Source organism: Schistocerca cancellata, chromosome 3, assembly GCF_023864275.1.
Source record: "Schistocerca cancellata isolate TAMUIC-IGC-003103 chromosome 3, iqSchCanc2.1, whole genome shotgun sequence".
Lineage (NCBI taxonomy): Eukaryota > Metazoa > Arthropoda > Insecta > Orthoptera > Acrididae > Schistocerca > Schistocerca cancellata.
The window spans coordinates 882,606,710-882,622,060 of record NC_064628.1 but is presented as its reverse complement, the minus strand read 5'-3'; positions in this window follow the sequence as shown (position 1 = coordinate 882,622,060).

Sequence of the window (15,351 nt, the reverse complement as noted above, 5' to 3'; positions counted from 1 at the left end):
CGAAGTAGATACTCCGTGCGAATTGGTATGGGTGGAGGTTATACTTAACAGCCGAACTATGTTAATAATTGGCTCCTTCTACCGACCCCCCAGACTCCGATGATATAGTTTCTGAACAGTTCAGAGAAAATTTGAGTCTCGTAACAAATAAATACGCCACTCATACGGTTATAGTTGGTGGGGACTTCAACCTTCCCTCGATATGTTGGCAAAAATACTTGTTCAAAACCGGTGGTAGGCAGAAAAAATCTTCCGAGATTGTCCTAAATGCTTTCTCCGAAAATTATTTCGAGCAGTTAACCCACGAACCCACGCGAATTGTAAATGGTTGTGAAAATACACTTGACCTCTTAGCCACAAACAATCCAGAGCTACTAGAGAGCATCATGACACCGCCCAGAGTGGCCGAGCGGTTCTAGGCGCTACAGTCTGGAACCGCGCGACCGCTACGGTCGCAGCTTCGAATCCTGCCTCGGGCATGGTTGTGTGTGGTGTCCTTAGGTTTAAGTAGTTCTAAGTTCTAGAGGACTGACGACCTCAGAAGTTAAGTCCCATACTGCTCAGAACCATTTTTTTGAGCATCATGACTGATACAGGGATTAGTAATAACAAGGTCGTTGTAGCTAGGCTCAATACCGTTTCTTCCAAATCCACCAGAAACAAACGCAAAATAATTTTATTTAAAAAAGCGGATAGTGTCGCTACAAGCCTTCCTAAGAGACAATATCCATTCCTTCCGAACTGACTATGCAAATGTAGACGAGATGTGGCTCAAATTCAAAGGTATAGTAGCAACAGCAACTGAGAGATTCATACCTCATAAATTGGTATGAGACAGAACTGATCCCCCAAGGTACACAAAACAGGTCCGAACGCTGTTGCAGAGGCAACGGAAAAAGCATGCAAAGTTCAGAAGAATGCGAAATTCCGAAGATTGGCTAAAATTTACAGACGCGCGAAATTTGTCACGGACTTCAATGCGAGATGCCTTTAATAGGTTCCACAACGAAACATTGTCTCGAAATTTGTTAGAAAATCCGAAGTAATTCTGATCGTATGTAAAGTACACAAGAGGCAAGACGCAGTCAATACCTTCGCTGCGCAGTGCCGATGGTACTGTTACCGACGACTGTGCCATTAAAGCGGAGTTATTGAACGCAGTTTTCCGAAATTCCTTCACCAGGGAAGACGAATGGAATGTTCCAGAATTTGAAACACGAACAGCTGCTAGCATGAGTTTCTTAGAAGTAGATACCTTAGGGGTTGCGAAGCAACTCAAATCGCTTGATACGGGCAAGTCTTCAGGTCCAGATTGTATACCGATTGGGTTACGCTGATACAATAGCTCCCTACTTAGCAATCATATACAACCGCTCGCTCACCAATAGATCTGTACCTACAGATTGGAGAATTGCGCAGGTTGCACCAGCGTTTAAGAAGGGTAGTAGGAGTAATCTATCGAACTACAGACCTATATCATTGACGTCGGTTTGCAGTAGGGTTTTGAAGCATGTTCTGTATTCAGACATTGTGAATCACCTCGAAGGGAACGATCTATTGATACGTAATCAGCATGGTTTCAGAAAACATCGTTCTTGTGCAACGCAGCTAGCTCTTTATTCGCACGAAGTAATGGCCGCTATCGACAGGGGATCTCAATTTGATTCCTTATTTCTAGATTTCCGGAAAGCTTTTGACACCGTTCCTCACAAGCGACTTCTAATCAAGCTGCGGGCCTATGGGGTATCGTCTCAGTTGTGCGACTGGATTCGTGATTTCCTGTCAGGAAGGTCGCAGTTCGTAGTAATAGACGGAAAATCATCGAGTAAAACTGAAGTGATATGAGGTGTTCCCCAGGGAAGCGTCCTGGGACCTCTGCTGTTCCTGATCTATATAAATGACCTGAGTGACAATCTGAGCAGCTCTCTTAGGTTGTTCGCAGATGATGCTGTAATTTACCGTCTAGTAAGGTCATCCGAAGACCAGTATCAGTTACAAAGCGATTTAGAAAAGATTGCTGTATGATGTGGCAGGTGGCAGTTGACGCTAAATAACGAAAAGTGTGAGGTGATCCACATGAGTTCCAAAAGAAATCCGTTGGAATTCGATTACTCGATAAATAGTACAATTCTCAAGGCTGTCAATTCAACTAAGTACCTGGGTGTTAAAATTACGAACAACTTCAGTTGGAGAGACCACATAGATAATATTGTGGGGAAGGCGAGCCAAAGGTTGCGTTTCATTGGTAGAACACTTAGAAGATGCAACAAGTCCACTAAAGAGACAGCTTACACTACACTCGTTCGTCCTCTGTTAGAATATTGCTGCGCGGTGTGGGATCCTTACCAGGTGGGATTGACGGAGGACATGGAAAGGGTGCAAAAAAAGGGCAGCTCGTTTTGTATTATCACGTAATAGGGGAGAGAGTGTGGCAGATATGATACGCGAATTGGGATGGAATTCATTATAGCAAGGACGTTTTTCGTCGCGGCGAGATCTATTTACGAAATTTCAGTCACCAACTTTCTCTTCCGAATGCGAAAATATTTTGTTGAGCCCAACCTACATAGGTAGGAATGATCATCAAAATAAAATAAGAGAAATCAGAGTTCGAACAGAAAGGTTTAGGTGTTCGTTTTTCCCGCGCGCTGTTCCGGAGTGGAATGGTAGAGAGATAGTACGAATGTGGTTCGATGAACCCTCTGCCAAGCACTTAAATGTGAATTGCAGAGTAATCATGTAGATGTAGATGTGACTAAGTAGGTGGTTGATACGGGAACGGCAGAATTGAAGGCGAACTGCAAGTTGCTGTCGTGTCAAGCGGGGTACTCTAAAAGGACGTCTGGGTCGTTAGGTCCTTTCTCGTAACCTGTTCATTAGAGTCTGATCGGACACAGAGGCTCCAGTGGCAATTCTGAGTTCGTCTAGTAGTGCTCTGGCTGTATCCATATCACGCCGCAGTGCAGAGATGGACAGAAATGGGGCTTCGCGTGGGACTGTAAGGCGTCGGCGACCTTTTGCAACTCGCCTTGAGTTCTGACCTGTCTCCCCATAGCGTGTGCACAACCTATGGGTGAACACATGTAGAGGCATTGCTATCTGCAGCAACACGACCGAAAGTCCATTCTTTTGGATCAAACAGACAGTCCTTGCGACTTGGACAGCAGTAAGATGTCGCATTGCACGTGTTTGGTTGAATGTAAATGACAACTGCAGTCAGTGTGCCTCACCAAAAAACACTGGGACACCAGTACTCACTTCCTATTGAAGGAGTACCTGACACTCTAATGCGTAACACAGCCAATATATGGCGAATGAGTTTAATTTGTGCGTAGACTGAAAGCGAAGATCTCAAGCGATGCAATAAGACCACAGGTATTGCCTGTATCAAAACAGATGTAGCATGTCGGTCGTTGATACACTTGTTCCCCTAATTCTTTTGAACAGTGTAGAGGTGCAGATTAAAAAACGATGACGTAACTGCAAAACAAGACTTCGCAAAGAAAAATAGGGTAAATGTTTTCCGCATCTGTAAAAATGAATTTCAAGATCGAGAATATAAAGGGTTAGGTTTCGTCGTAAATATACCAAATTACAACTACAGGGCTGGGTTGTTTAGAGCACGAAGAGAAGTTATGGGGACGACCCAGGACCCTGCTTCTAGATCAAATGTTAAAAGACGTTATAAAAATATGTAACAAGTCATGGGTTTCAAAATGTTTATACATCAGACTTTCTTACAAAAAACTAATAAAAATAAAATAATAGAAAAAATTAAACCAATATCGAGCCTGGATGAAATGTGAAGGGATTCTTTTATTACTTATATGGCCGGAAAACCCACGACTAAAATATTTATGGTCGGAAATACCAGGTTGTTGACAGGAATCGCAAAGTCCATGTTCAGAAAGTCCACGACAGCAGTGAGAACACCAGCATAATGACCACTCTATTGTCTGAGTGATCGAATGGCCTCGAAAGATGTCTGTCTTCGTTGGAATCTCCCCAGTTCCAGCTACTCTGTTTCGCCATTCTACCGTTCAAGGATTCTTGCACATAGCTCTGTTTGTTTAATTACATATTTCTTGATCGTGTGACGTAGGCAGAGGTCCAGTGATACAACCGTAATATAAATACATTCATAAACTTGAACTGTACTGTTTGCAGTTGTTCACTCGTGTTATTGGTTTATCCGTTTAAAACCAGCTGCTGTTGCTAACGGCATGATGTGCAGGAAAATCTGAACTGAGTGCTAAATTCAGTGAGACAGAAGGCCGCTTTCCCAGATTTTCTAGTCCGCTAGCTGCTCCGCTCTGATGACCGCAGCCGCTGCTGATGCAAGACCCGCTTCTGTGTGCTCATTCCCTCTCTGTGTCTTTCTCCATTGTCAATTGACATCGAAAAATTTCTTCAAAATATATTCAGCGAGCAAAGGGCCACGATCTTGTTCTTTCCGTTGCAGGAACACATCTGCATGTTTACCTCGTTCTACCGAGCCAAGACAGTTGACGCGACACTGGAACGATTAGGCGTACGCTAGGACTCGACGATCTGTGAATGAAACTGATGAGAAATTTTGGATAGGGAATTCTGGGAGGAGAAATAAAAGCTGCATGGCTGTATGATGACCTAATTATCACAGATAGTGGTTAAACGAGTGGACGGTGTCTTGAAAAAAAGTTGTTAGGCAAACATCAAAACAAAAGAAGTGGTATATAGTCGAATTAAATCAGGCAGGGCTGAGGGAACCGCATGAGGACCAGATGAGTAACTGCGGTTGTAATACATCATGGGTCTAGTGAAAACTCTAGACGGCTACAACTAACCATGAGCTCAAACATAGTGACAGTATATCCTCCTACATCTACATTTATACACCGCAAGCCACCCAACGGTGTGTGGCGGAGGGCACTTTACGTGCCACTGTCATTACCTCCCTTTTCTGTTCCAGTCGCGTATGGTTCGCGGGAAAAACGACTGTCTGAAAGCCTCCGTGTGCGCTCGAATCTCTCTAATTTTACATTCGTGATCTTCTCGGGAGGTATAAGTAGGGGGAAGCAATATATTCGATACCTCATCCAGAAACGCACCCTCTCGAAAGCTGGCGAGCAAGCTACTCCGCAATGCAGGGCGCCTCTCTTGCAGAGTCTGCCACTTGAGTTTGCTAAACATCTCTGTAACGCTATCACGGTTTCCAAATAACTCTGTGACGGAACGCGCCGCTCTTCTTTGGATCTTCTCTATCTCCTCCGTCAACCCGATCTTGTACGGACCCCACACTGATGAGCAATACTCAACTATAGGTTATAAGCCACTTCGTTTGTTGATGGACTACATTTTATAAGGACTCTCCCAATGAATCTCAACCTGGTAACCGCCTTACCAACAATTAATTTTATATGATCATTCCACTTCAAATCGTTCCGCACGCATACTCCCAGATATTTTACAGAAGTAACAGCTACCAGTGTTTGTTCCGCTATCATATATTCATACAATAAACGATCCTTCTTTCTATGTATTCACAATACATTACATTTGTCTATGTTAAGGGTCAGTTGCCACTCCCTGCACCAAGTGCCTATCCGCTGCAGCTCTTCCTGCATTTCGCTACAATTTTCTAATGCTGCAATTTCTCTGTATACTACAGCATCATCCGCGAAAAGCCGCATGGAACTTCCGACACTATCTACTAAGTCATTTATACATATTGTGAAAAGCAATGGTCCCATAACACTCCCCTGTGGCACACCAGAGGTTACTTTAACGTCTGTAGACGTCTCTCCATTGATAACAACATGCTGTGTTCTGTTTGCTAAAAACTCTTCAATCCAGCCACACAGCTGGTCTGATATTCCGTAGGCTCTTACTTTGTTTATCAGGCGACAGTGCGGAACTGTATCGAACGCCTTCCGGAAGTCAAGGAAAACAGCATCTACCTGGGAGACTGTATCTAATATTTTCTGGGTCTCATGAACAAATAAAGCGAGTTGGGTCTCACACGATCGCTGTTTCCGGAATCCATGTTGATTCCTACAGAGTAAATTCTGGGTTTCCAAAAACGACATGATACTCGAGCAAAAAACATGTTCTAAAATTCTCCAACAGATCGATGTCAGAGATATAAGCCTATAGTTTTGCGCATCTGCTCGACGACCCTTCTTGAAGACTGGGACTACCTGTGCTCTTTTCCAATCATTTGGAACCTTCTGTTCCTCTAGAGACTTGTGGTACACGGCTGTTAGAAGGGGGGGGGGCAAGTTCTTTTGCGTACTCTGTGTAGAATCGAATTGGTATCCCGTCAGGTCCAGTGGACTTTCCTCTTTTGAGTGATTCCAGTTGCTTTTCTATTCCTTGGACACTTATTTCGATGTCAGCCATTTTTTTCGTTTGTGCGAGGATTTAGAGGAGGAACTGCAGTGCGGTCTTCCTCTGTGAAACAGCGTTGGAAAAAGGTGTTTAGTATTTCAGCTTTACGCGTGTCATCCTCTGTTTCAATACCATCATCATCCCGGAGTGTCTGGATATGCTGTTTCGAGCCACTTATTTAACGTAAGACCAGAACTTCCTAGGATTTTCTGTCAAGTCGGTACATAGAATTTTACTTTCGAATTCAATGAACGCTTCACGCATAGCCCTCCTTACGCTAACTTTGACATCGTTTAGCTTCTGTTTGTCTGAGAGGTTTTGGCTGCGTTTAAACTTGGAGTGAAGCTCCCTTTGCTTTCGCAGTAGTTTCCTAACTTTGTTGTTGAACCACGGTGGGTTTTTCCCGTCCCTCACAGTTTTACTCGGCACGCACCTGTCTAAAACACATTTTACGATTGCCTTGAACTTTTTCCATAGACATTCAACATTGTCAGTGTCGGAACAGAAATTTTCGTTTTGATCTGTTAGGTAGTCTGAAATCTGCCTTCTATTACTCTTGCTAAACAGATAAACCTTCCTCCCTTTTTTTATATTCCTATTAACTTCCATACTCAGGGATGCTGCAACGGCCTTATGATCACTGATTCCCTGTTCTGCGCTTACAGAGTCGAAAAGTTCGGGTTTGTTTGTTATCAGTAAGTCCAAGATGTTATCTCCACGAGTCGGTTCTCTGTTTAATTGCTCGAGGTAATTTTCGGATAGTGCACTCAGTATAATGTCACTCGATGCTCTGTCTCTACCACCCGTCCTAAACATCTGAGTGTCCCAGTCTATATCTGGTAAATTGAAATCTCCACCTAAGACTATAACATGCTGACAAAATTTATGTGAAATGTATTCCAAATTTTCTGTCAGTTCTGCTACTAATGCCGCTGAGTCGGGAGGTCGGTAAAAGGAGCCAATTATTAACCTAGCTCGGTTGTTGAGTGTAACCTCCACCCATAATAATTCACAGTAACTATCCACTTCACTACAGGATAAACTACTACTAACAGCGACAAACACGCCACCACCGGTTGCATGCAATCTATCCTTTTTAAACACCGTCTGTGCTTTTGTAAAAACTTCGGCAGAATTTATCTCTGGCTTCAGCCAGCTTTCTGTACCTATAACGATTTCAGCTTCGGTGCTTTCTATCAGTGCTTGAAGTTCCGGTACTTTACCAATGCAGCTTCGACAGTTTACAATTACAATAGCGATTGCTGCTTGGTCCCCGCATGTCCTGACTTTGCCCCGCACCCTTTGAGGCTGTTGCCCTTTCTGTACTTGCCCGAGGCCCTCTAACCTAAAAAACCGCCCAGTCCACGCCACACAACCCCTGCTACCCGTGTAGCCACTTGCTGCATGTAGTGGACTCCTGACCTATCCAGCAGAACCCGAAACCCCACCACCCTATGGCGCAAGTCGAGGAATCTGCAGCCCACACGGTCACAGAACCGTCTCAGCCTCTAATTCAGACCCTCCACTCGGCTCTGTACCAAAGGTCTGCAGTCAGTCCTGTCAACGATGCTGCAGATGGCGAGCTCTGCTTTCATCCCGCTAGCGAGACTGGCAGTCTTCACCAAATCAGATAGCCGCCGGAAGCCAGAGAGGATTTCCTCCGATCCATAGCGACACACATCATTGGTGCCGACATGAGCGACCACCTGCAGATGGGTGCACCCTGTACCTTTCATGGCATCTGGAAGGACCCTTTCCACATCTGGAATGACTTCCCCCGGTATGCACACGGAGTGCACATTGGTTTTCTTCCCCTCTCTTGCTGCCATATCCCTAATGGGCCCCATTACGCGCCTGACGTTGGAGCTCTCAACTACCAGTAAGCCCACTCTCTGCGACCGCTCGGACCTTGCAGACTGAGGGGCATCCTCTGGAACAGGACAAGCAGCCATGTCCGGCCAAAGATCAGTATCACCCTGAGACAGAACCTGAAACCGGTTCGTCAGTCAAACTGGCGAGGCATTCCGTTCAGCCCTCCGGAATGTCTTTCGCCCCCTGCCACACCTCGAGACGACCTCTCACTCTACCACAGGTGAGGGATCAGCCTCAATGTGGGCAGTATCCCGGGCAGCCACAGTCTTAGTCCGATCGGGGGATGCGTGGGACGAGCTGGCCGTCCCCGACAAACCCCCATTCGGACCCCCACAGTGATGCCCATTGGCAACAGCCTCAAGCTGTGTGACCGAAGCCAACACTGCCTGAAGCTGGAAGCGAAGGGATGCCAACTCAGCCTGCATCCGAACACAGCAGTTGCAGTCCCTATCCATGCTAAAAACTGTTGTGCAAAGAACGTCTGAACTAATCTACAGAGAGCACAAACAAATCGACACAAAATGTAAACGGTTATTAAAATACAAGATTGCCTAGTAAATGCAGTAATGCTGCTACTTGCGCACTGCTGACACACTGCCTGGCGGCGGAAGGAGACTACGCGATTTAACACTATTCAGGTACAAAAATGCGATGCTACAACTCTCAAATACTATAATACGCCAGAAATTTATGAATTAAACAATGAAAGTACCAAAAACACGTAAAGAAATTAAGAATTAAACTATGTAACAAATAAGTGAGCTAGGAGTATACGACTTTCTGCTGGCAGCTGCTTATCCAACGGCGGCAGGGAGCACACTGGCTGGCTGGCAACCAGCATAGATTCCGCAAACATCGATCATGGGAAACCCAACTCGCACTTTTTTTAAGTGACATACTGAAAGCCTTTGATTAAGGCAGTCAGGTAGATGAAGTACTTCTTCATTTCCGAGAAGCGTTGGACTCAGTACCACACATACGCTTATTGTCAAAAGTTCGATTATATGGGATATCAGACGAAATTTGTGACTGAACTGAAGACCTTTTGGTAGGTAGGACTCAGCATGTTATCCTGGATGTAGAACTAACGTTCGATGTGCCCTAGGGAAGTGTGTTGGAACTCTTGCTGTTCATATTATGTGAGGAAATGAGACACTAACAGTAGCAGATGAGTAATTGCTATTAATGACAATGCAGACAATATTAATAGTAACCTCAGACTTTTTGCAGGCGATGCAGTTATTTATGACACAGTAGTATCTGAAAGAAGCTGCATAAATATTCAGTCAGATCTTGATAAAATTTCAAAATGGTACAAAGACTGGCAGTTTGGTTTAAATGTACACAAATGTAAGAATGCGCACTTCACTAAACGAGAAAACGTAGTATTCTATGACCATCATATCAGTGGGTCTCAGCTGGGCTAGACCAACTCATAGAGGTACCTAGGTGCAACACCTCTTTGGAATATGAAATGGAGTCATCACATAGGTTCAGTCGTGAGTAAAGCAGGAGGTAGACTTCGGTTTGTTGGTAGAATACTGGGGTAGTGCAATCTGTCTACAACGGAGATTACTTACAAATCACTCGTGCGACCAGGTCTACAATATTGCTCAACTGTGTGGGACCCGTACCAGATAGGACTAACAGGGGATATTGCACGCATACAGAGAAGGGCAGCACGAATGATAAGGTTTCTTTGACCCGTGGCAGTGTCGCAGAGATGCTGAAGAAACTAAACTGGCAGGGTGTAGAATTAACGTTCGATGTGCCCTAGGGAAGTGTGTTGGAACTCTTGCTGTTCATATTATATTAGGAAATGAGACACTAACAGTAGCAGATGAGTAATTGCTATTAATGACAATGCAGACCGGGGAAAGTCTACTAAGAAATTTTGAAGGACCGACTTTAAATGATGACTCTCAGTAATGTACTACAACCCCCTAGGCATCGCTCACATAGCGATAGTGAGAACAAAATTAGAATAATTACAGCAAGCACAGAGGCGTTCACACTCTATACATGAACGGAACTGGAAGAAACCCTAATAACTGGTACAATGGGACGCACTCTCTGCCGTGCACATTCTGTGGTTTGCAGAGCACACGGGTAGATGTAGATGCAGAAACTTTGTATGTCTTACATCTGCAACGTCCTTGTATTTGAACGTGGCATTTCATTATACGTCCGGTTAAGATGGATGCGGCCAGACAAGGTAAATGACTATTACACTTGTGTCCAGTTCACTGGCTCCTCATTGAGCTTGCAAGCCAGTACTTGGCCACAGACCAAGTACTTCCAATGTCATCGTAAGCGAGAGTCAGGGTTTGACTTTTGTGCTATTCTAGTTGTACTCATCCACAAAACGTAAACATTTGCAAGCCGCTGCCCGCCACTGAAATGAGCTACTCTGCATTCTGTGCATAATTCAGTGTCCTGTTGCATTGAAGAAAAAGCTAAATCACTTTCTTTTGTCAGCCTCATAACTTTTCAAAGGAAACTGGAGGTGTATGACCAAGCTGCCTCTGTCAAACTGTAAAGGAAATGGTGTCATCTTCCGTAGTTACGCTTCTCTTTGTTTTCGTTTCTCAATGAGTTGCTCTAATTTCTTTCTCCTCACTCTTCATTATTTGTGTTCTATCACATTTCTCTTTGTCTCTTGTCCATGTCTGGGACTGACTTGGCTGTAATTGCCTTCGTTGCTGTGTTTTTCATGAACTGATAAAAATTGTGTTTGTTTTTTTATTACAGCTACTACTCTTTCCAGTATTTATGTTAAAGTAATTTCTAAGCATTGCATCCCATAGTAACTCTAAAACTTCTTATACCATGCGACTCGTCACGAGAGGAAGCATCATGTCCTTTATAATAAATCAATAAATAAATGAAACCCGATATGTTAACAACTCATATACTTGCTAAAAATAATACATTTATTATTGTCGGTGTTGTGGTCTTCAGTCCGAAGTTTTATGCAGCTCTCTACGCTACTCTAACCAGTGCAAGTCTCTTCACCTCCTTTCTCAACCACTGATTCCCTTTCATGCCCTCATCTCAAATATTGAATAGATTTTGTAATATGAATAGAATCAAACAATTAAGAATAGGAACAATAAAAAGAACTTATAGTACATATACATTTTAATATGTTTCTTTTTTTAATTTTCTGTTGAAAACTTTCTTTTAAGTTAGTGTAGTGGCAGGTGGGTGGTGTTAGCATGGTCACAACAGTCATCCTTTCAAGTATATTGGTCAGGAGGCTGTACTACTAGCAACGTTTATGGATGGAAAATCCTGTTCGTTGATATTTTCCTGATTTCTACCTTAAATTTGCTCTTAAGTTCTGAGCACACCACTTCAGTCAGAATAACTGAGTGATTGACATCTATTTCTTTATATGACAGTTACCACAGCAACAACCAAACAGAGAATGAACGTGGCCACAGCCTCTGTCCTGTTCATCGTTGTCAGAAGTTCTGCCATCTTAAGGCCCCCTAGACGGTCAATAATACTGCGCAACGTTTCCTGATGCGCAATAATATTTAAAATCCAGAAATGAGGCTGAGACGTTGCACAATAACACTGAGATTGTCAAACACTTTTGGAATATATTGCGATGCCCTGAAACATTTTCCCTCTGTGGGCAGTACTGACAATATCCTCGACAGCTTCTTGCGTGCTACACAGACTAAGGAGATTAGGTTAGGAAGGGTTTGTTGTTGTGTGGAAAATCAGTTCAAAACAAGGCGAAAGAGCATTATTGTTAGATGGAAGATGAGTACAAAAACGTAAGTGTTAACAATGATGAATCATATGGTTTGTTGCTCAGAAAATATTAGGAACATCACGAAGGGAGGTGTTTTTTTTTAAATTATTAATGCAAAGTTATGAATAAAAGTATATACGGATATTTATCTCTGTGTATACATTAGTTACCCAGGTACAGGGTGTTCGCAAACTGCCGTTACAAACCTCTAGGACATGTAGAGGAGAGTAAGTACATAACATTTTGAACAGAAACCCAAGTCCACAAATGTACCGTTTCCGCTCTAAGACGGTTTCAATTCGACGTTTTACTCACCCACTTCTGCTTGAGGGCTTGAATTAGGCGTGACACAGTACAGTTATTAGATAACAACTTAAAAGCAAAAGTAATGAATCATCCATTTATCACGTAAGCACATTTGTCTGTATTAACACTTAAACATTACGTGTTTGCATCATCCCAAAACAGAAAAGTACCCAGCATACTGTATGCACAGAACATGAGTGATTTAGATGCTCTTTGAACCAAATCTTCATCCACCTTTCTTTTGTTCTTGCAACAGAGTAGAGAAATACCACGGCTGCAGCTTCTTTATCGCACAGCAGTCCGAGCCACCGTGTTGTTGTACAGTATCATCAAAAATATAGCTGACAATATTACTGAGTAGTTGAAAGAGAACGACAATAATATTGCAGAATAATATTGTGCTGCATTACTGAACGTCTAGGGACTGCTGTGTGTGACAGTTGCCACAGTCAGCTGCAGACGACTGTTACAGTCGGTAACGTACAGTTGTAGAAAGTTTCCGTTCTTCCCTATTTTTCAAATTTGTGTATACGGTTGCTGCAAACGTCAGCCATGTTTTAAGCTGTACTAGTAAAGCGTGTTTATTATGTCTTAAACCAGCTGCCAAAGTGCGCGTGAAAGTGATAAGGCCACTACCGTCCTGCTAAGCAAATCGTCACTGCATGCAGGGTACTGTGTGGATGTGTCCATGTGATGGCTCTTTCCTCGTGCGCAGTCGCAGATGCGCAAAAAAATGGTAGAAAGGACGGACTTGTGCATGCGTGTTCTCAAAGTTGCCTCATTGTTCAAGGCGTCCGCTATGCATCCACTTCTTTGCTTGGCAATTTGTGCTGCATTTATTGTCACGAAAGGCGACAGAACAAGTAAACACAGAGGCGACTGTTGGTACAACAGTATGTACATAACAGAGGTACGAGAAATACAAAGCGACAGAGACGTCTTGTTCGCAAATTTCAGAAGGAGGTCACAGTGAGCCGACCGGAGTGGCCGAGCGGTTCTAGGCGCTACAGTCTGGAGCCGTGCGACCGCTACGGTCGCAGGTTCGAATCCTGCCTCGGGCATGGATGTGTGTGATGTCCTTAGGTTAGTTAGGTTTAAGTAGTTCTCAGTTCTAGGGGACTGATGACCTCAGAAGTTAAGTCCCATAGTGCTCAGAGCCATTTTTGAGGTCCCAGTGAAATTTTAGATCTTCTGCTTAGGAAACCGCAGCGATGAGGCTGGCAATAACATTTCGTCGACTGGCAACCGGCGGCTTATGGAGGCCGACAGAAGTATTCTAATAATTTTGTATGTACGGGGGGTGTTGAATAAGTAGTACAACACATTTTTTCCCGAAATCAGCTTGCTTTTATTCAGGGTTGCAACCGGTCATGTTGTTCCTCTCTCTCTTGGCTACAAAACCCTATTTTTCAACGTAATCTCCTCTCAGTGTGACGGCCTTACAACACCTTGCTGAGGAGGCCTGTATGGCACCACTCTAGTGGTCGATGTCGGAGACAACTTTCTGCTGCATCAGTAACCCGCCCACCATCCACTTGCTGCTTCCCGCGGACTGCATACATTGTTGGTCCAAACAGGTGGAAGGCGGAAGGTGGGAGAACCGGGCTGTAGGGTGGATGGGGAAGAACAGTGCAGTGAAGTTTTGTGAGCACCGCTCGACTGCGCAGACTTGTGTCAAACCTTGCGTTATAATGAAGTTCCTTTGCGTTTTTACGGTGGCGAACACGCCGAAGTCGTTTCTTCTATTTCCTGAGAGTAGCACAGTACATTTCAGAATTGCTCGTTCCACCATATGGGAGGACATCAAGCAGAATAACCCCTTCAGAGCCCATGAAGACCGTCGTCGTGACTTTACCAGCTAAAGGCTGATGCTGTAGTATATCGAGAGGTTGTAACAATGGAAAATTGTACTGAAATGGAGGAGGATCTGCAACGTATTGACGCATGGTGCAGGGAATGGCAACTGAATCTCAATGTAGACAAGTGTAATTTGCTGCGAATACATAGAAAGAAAATCCATTATCATTTAGCTACAATATAGCAGGTCAGCAACTGGAAGTAGTTAATTCCATAAATTATCTGGAAGTAGGCATTAGGAGTGATTTAAAATGCAATGATCATATAAAGTTGATCGTCGGTAAAGCAGACTGAGATTCATTGGAAGAATCCTAAGGAAATTAAATCCGAAAACAAAGGAAGTAAGTTACAGTACACTTGTTCGCCCACTGCTTGAATATTGCTCACCAGTGTAGGATCCGTACCAGATAGGGTTGGTAGGAGAGATAGAGAAGATCCAACGGAGAGCAGCGCGCTTCGTTACAGGATCATTTAGCAATTGCGAAAGCGTTACTGAGATGATAGATAAACTCCAGTGGAAGACTCTGCAAGAGAGACGCTCAGTAGCTCGGTACGGGCTTTTGTTGAAGTTTCGGGAACATACCTTCACCGAGGAGACAAGCATTATACAGGGTGATTCAAAAAGAATACCACAACTTTAGGAATTAAAACTCTGCAACGACAAAAGGCGGAGCTAAGCACTATCTGTCGGCGAATTAAGGGAGCTATAAAGTTTCATCTAGTTGTACATTTGTTCGCTTGAGGCGCTGTTGACTAGGCGTCAGCGTCAGTTGATGCTAAGATGTCGACCGCTCAACAGAAAGCTTTTTGTGTTATTGAGTACGGCAGAAGTGAATCGACGACAGTTGTTCAGCGTGCATTTCGAACGAAGTATGGTGTTAAACCTACTGATAGGTGGTGTATTAAACATTGGTATAAACAGTTTACAGAGAATGGGTGTTTGTGCAAAGGGAAAAGTTCTGGACGGCCGAGAACGAGTGATGAAAATGTAGCACGCATCCAGCAAGCATTTGTTCGCAGCCCAGGAAAATCGACTCGCAGAGCTAGCAGAGAGCTGCAAATTCCACAATCAACTGTATGGAGAGTCCTACGAAAAAGGTTAGTTATGACACCTTATCGTCTGAAATTGGTTCAAGCACTGTCTGCAGCTGATAAGATTAAAAGAATCGATTTCTGTGATT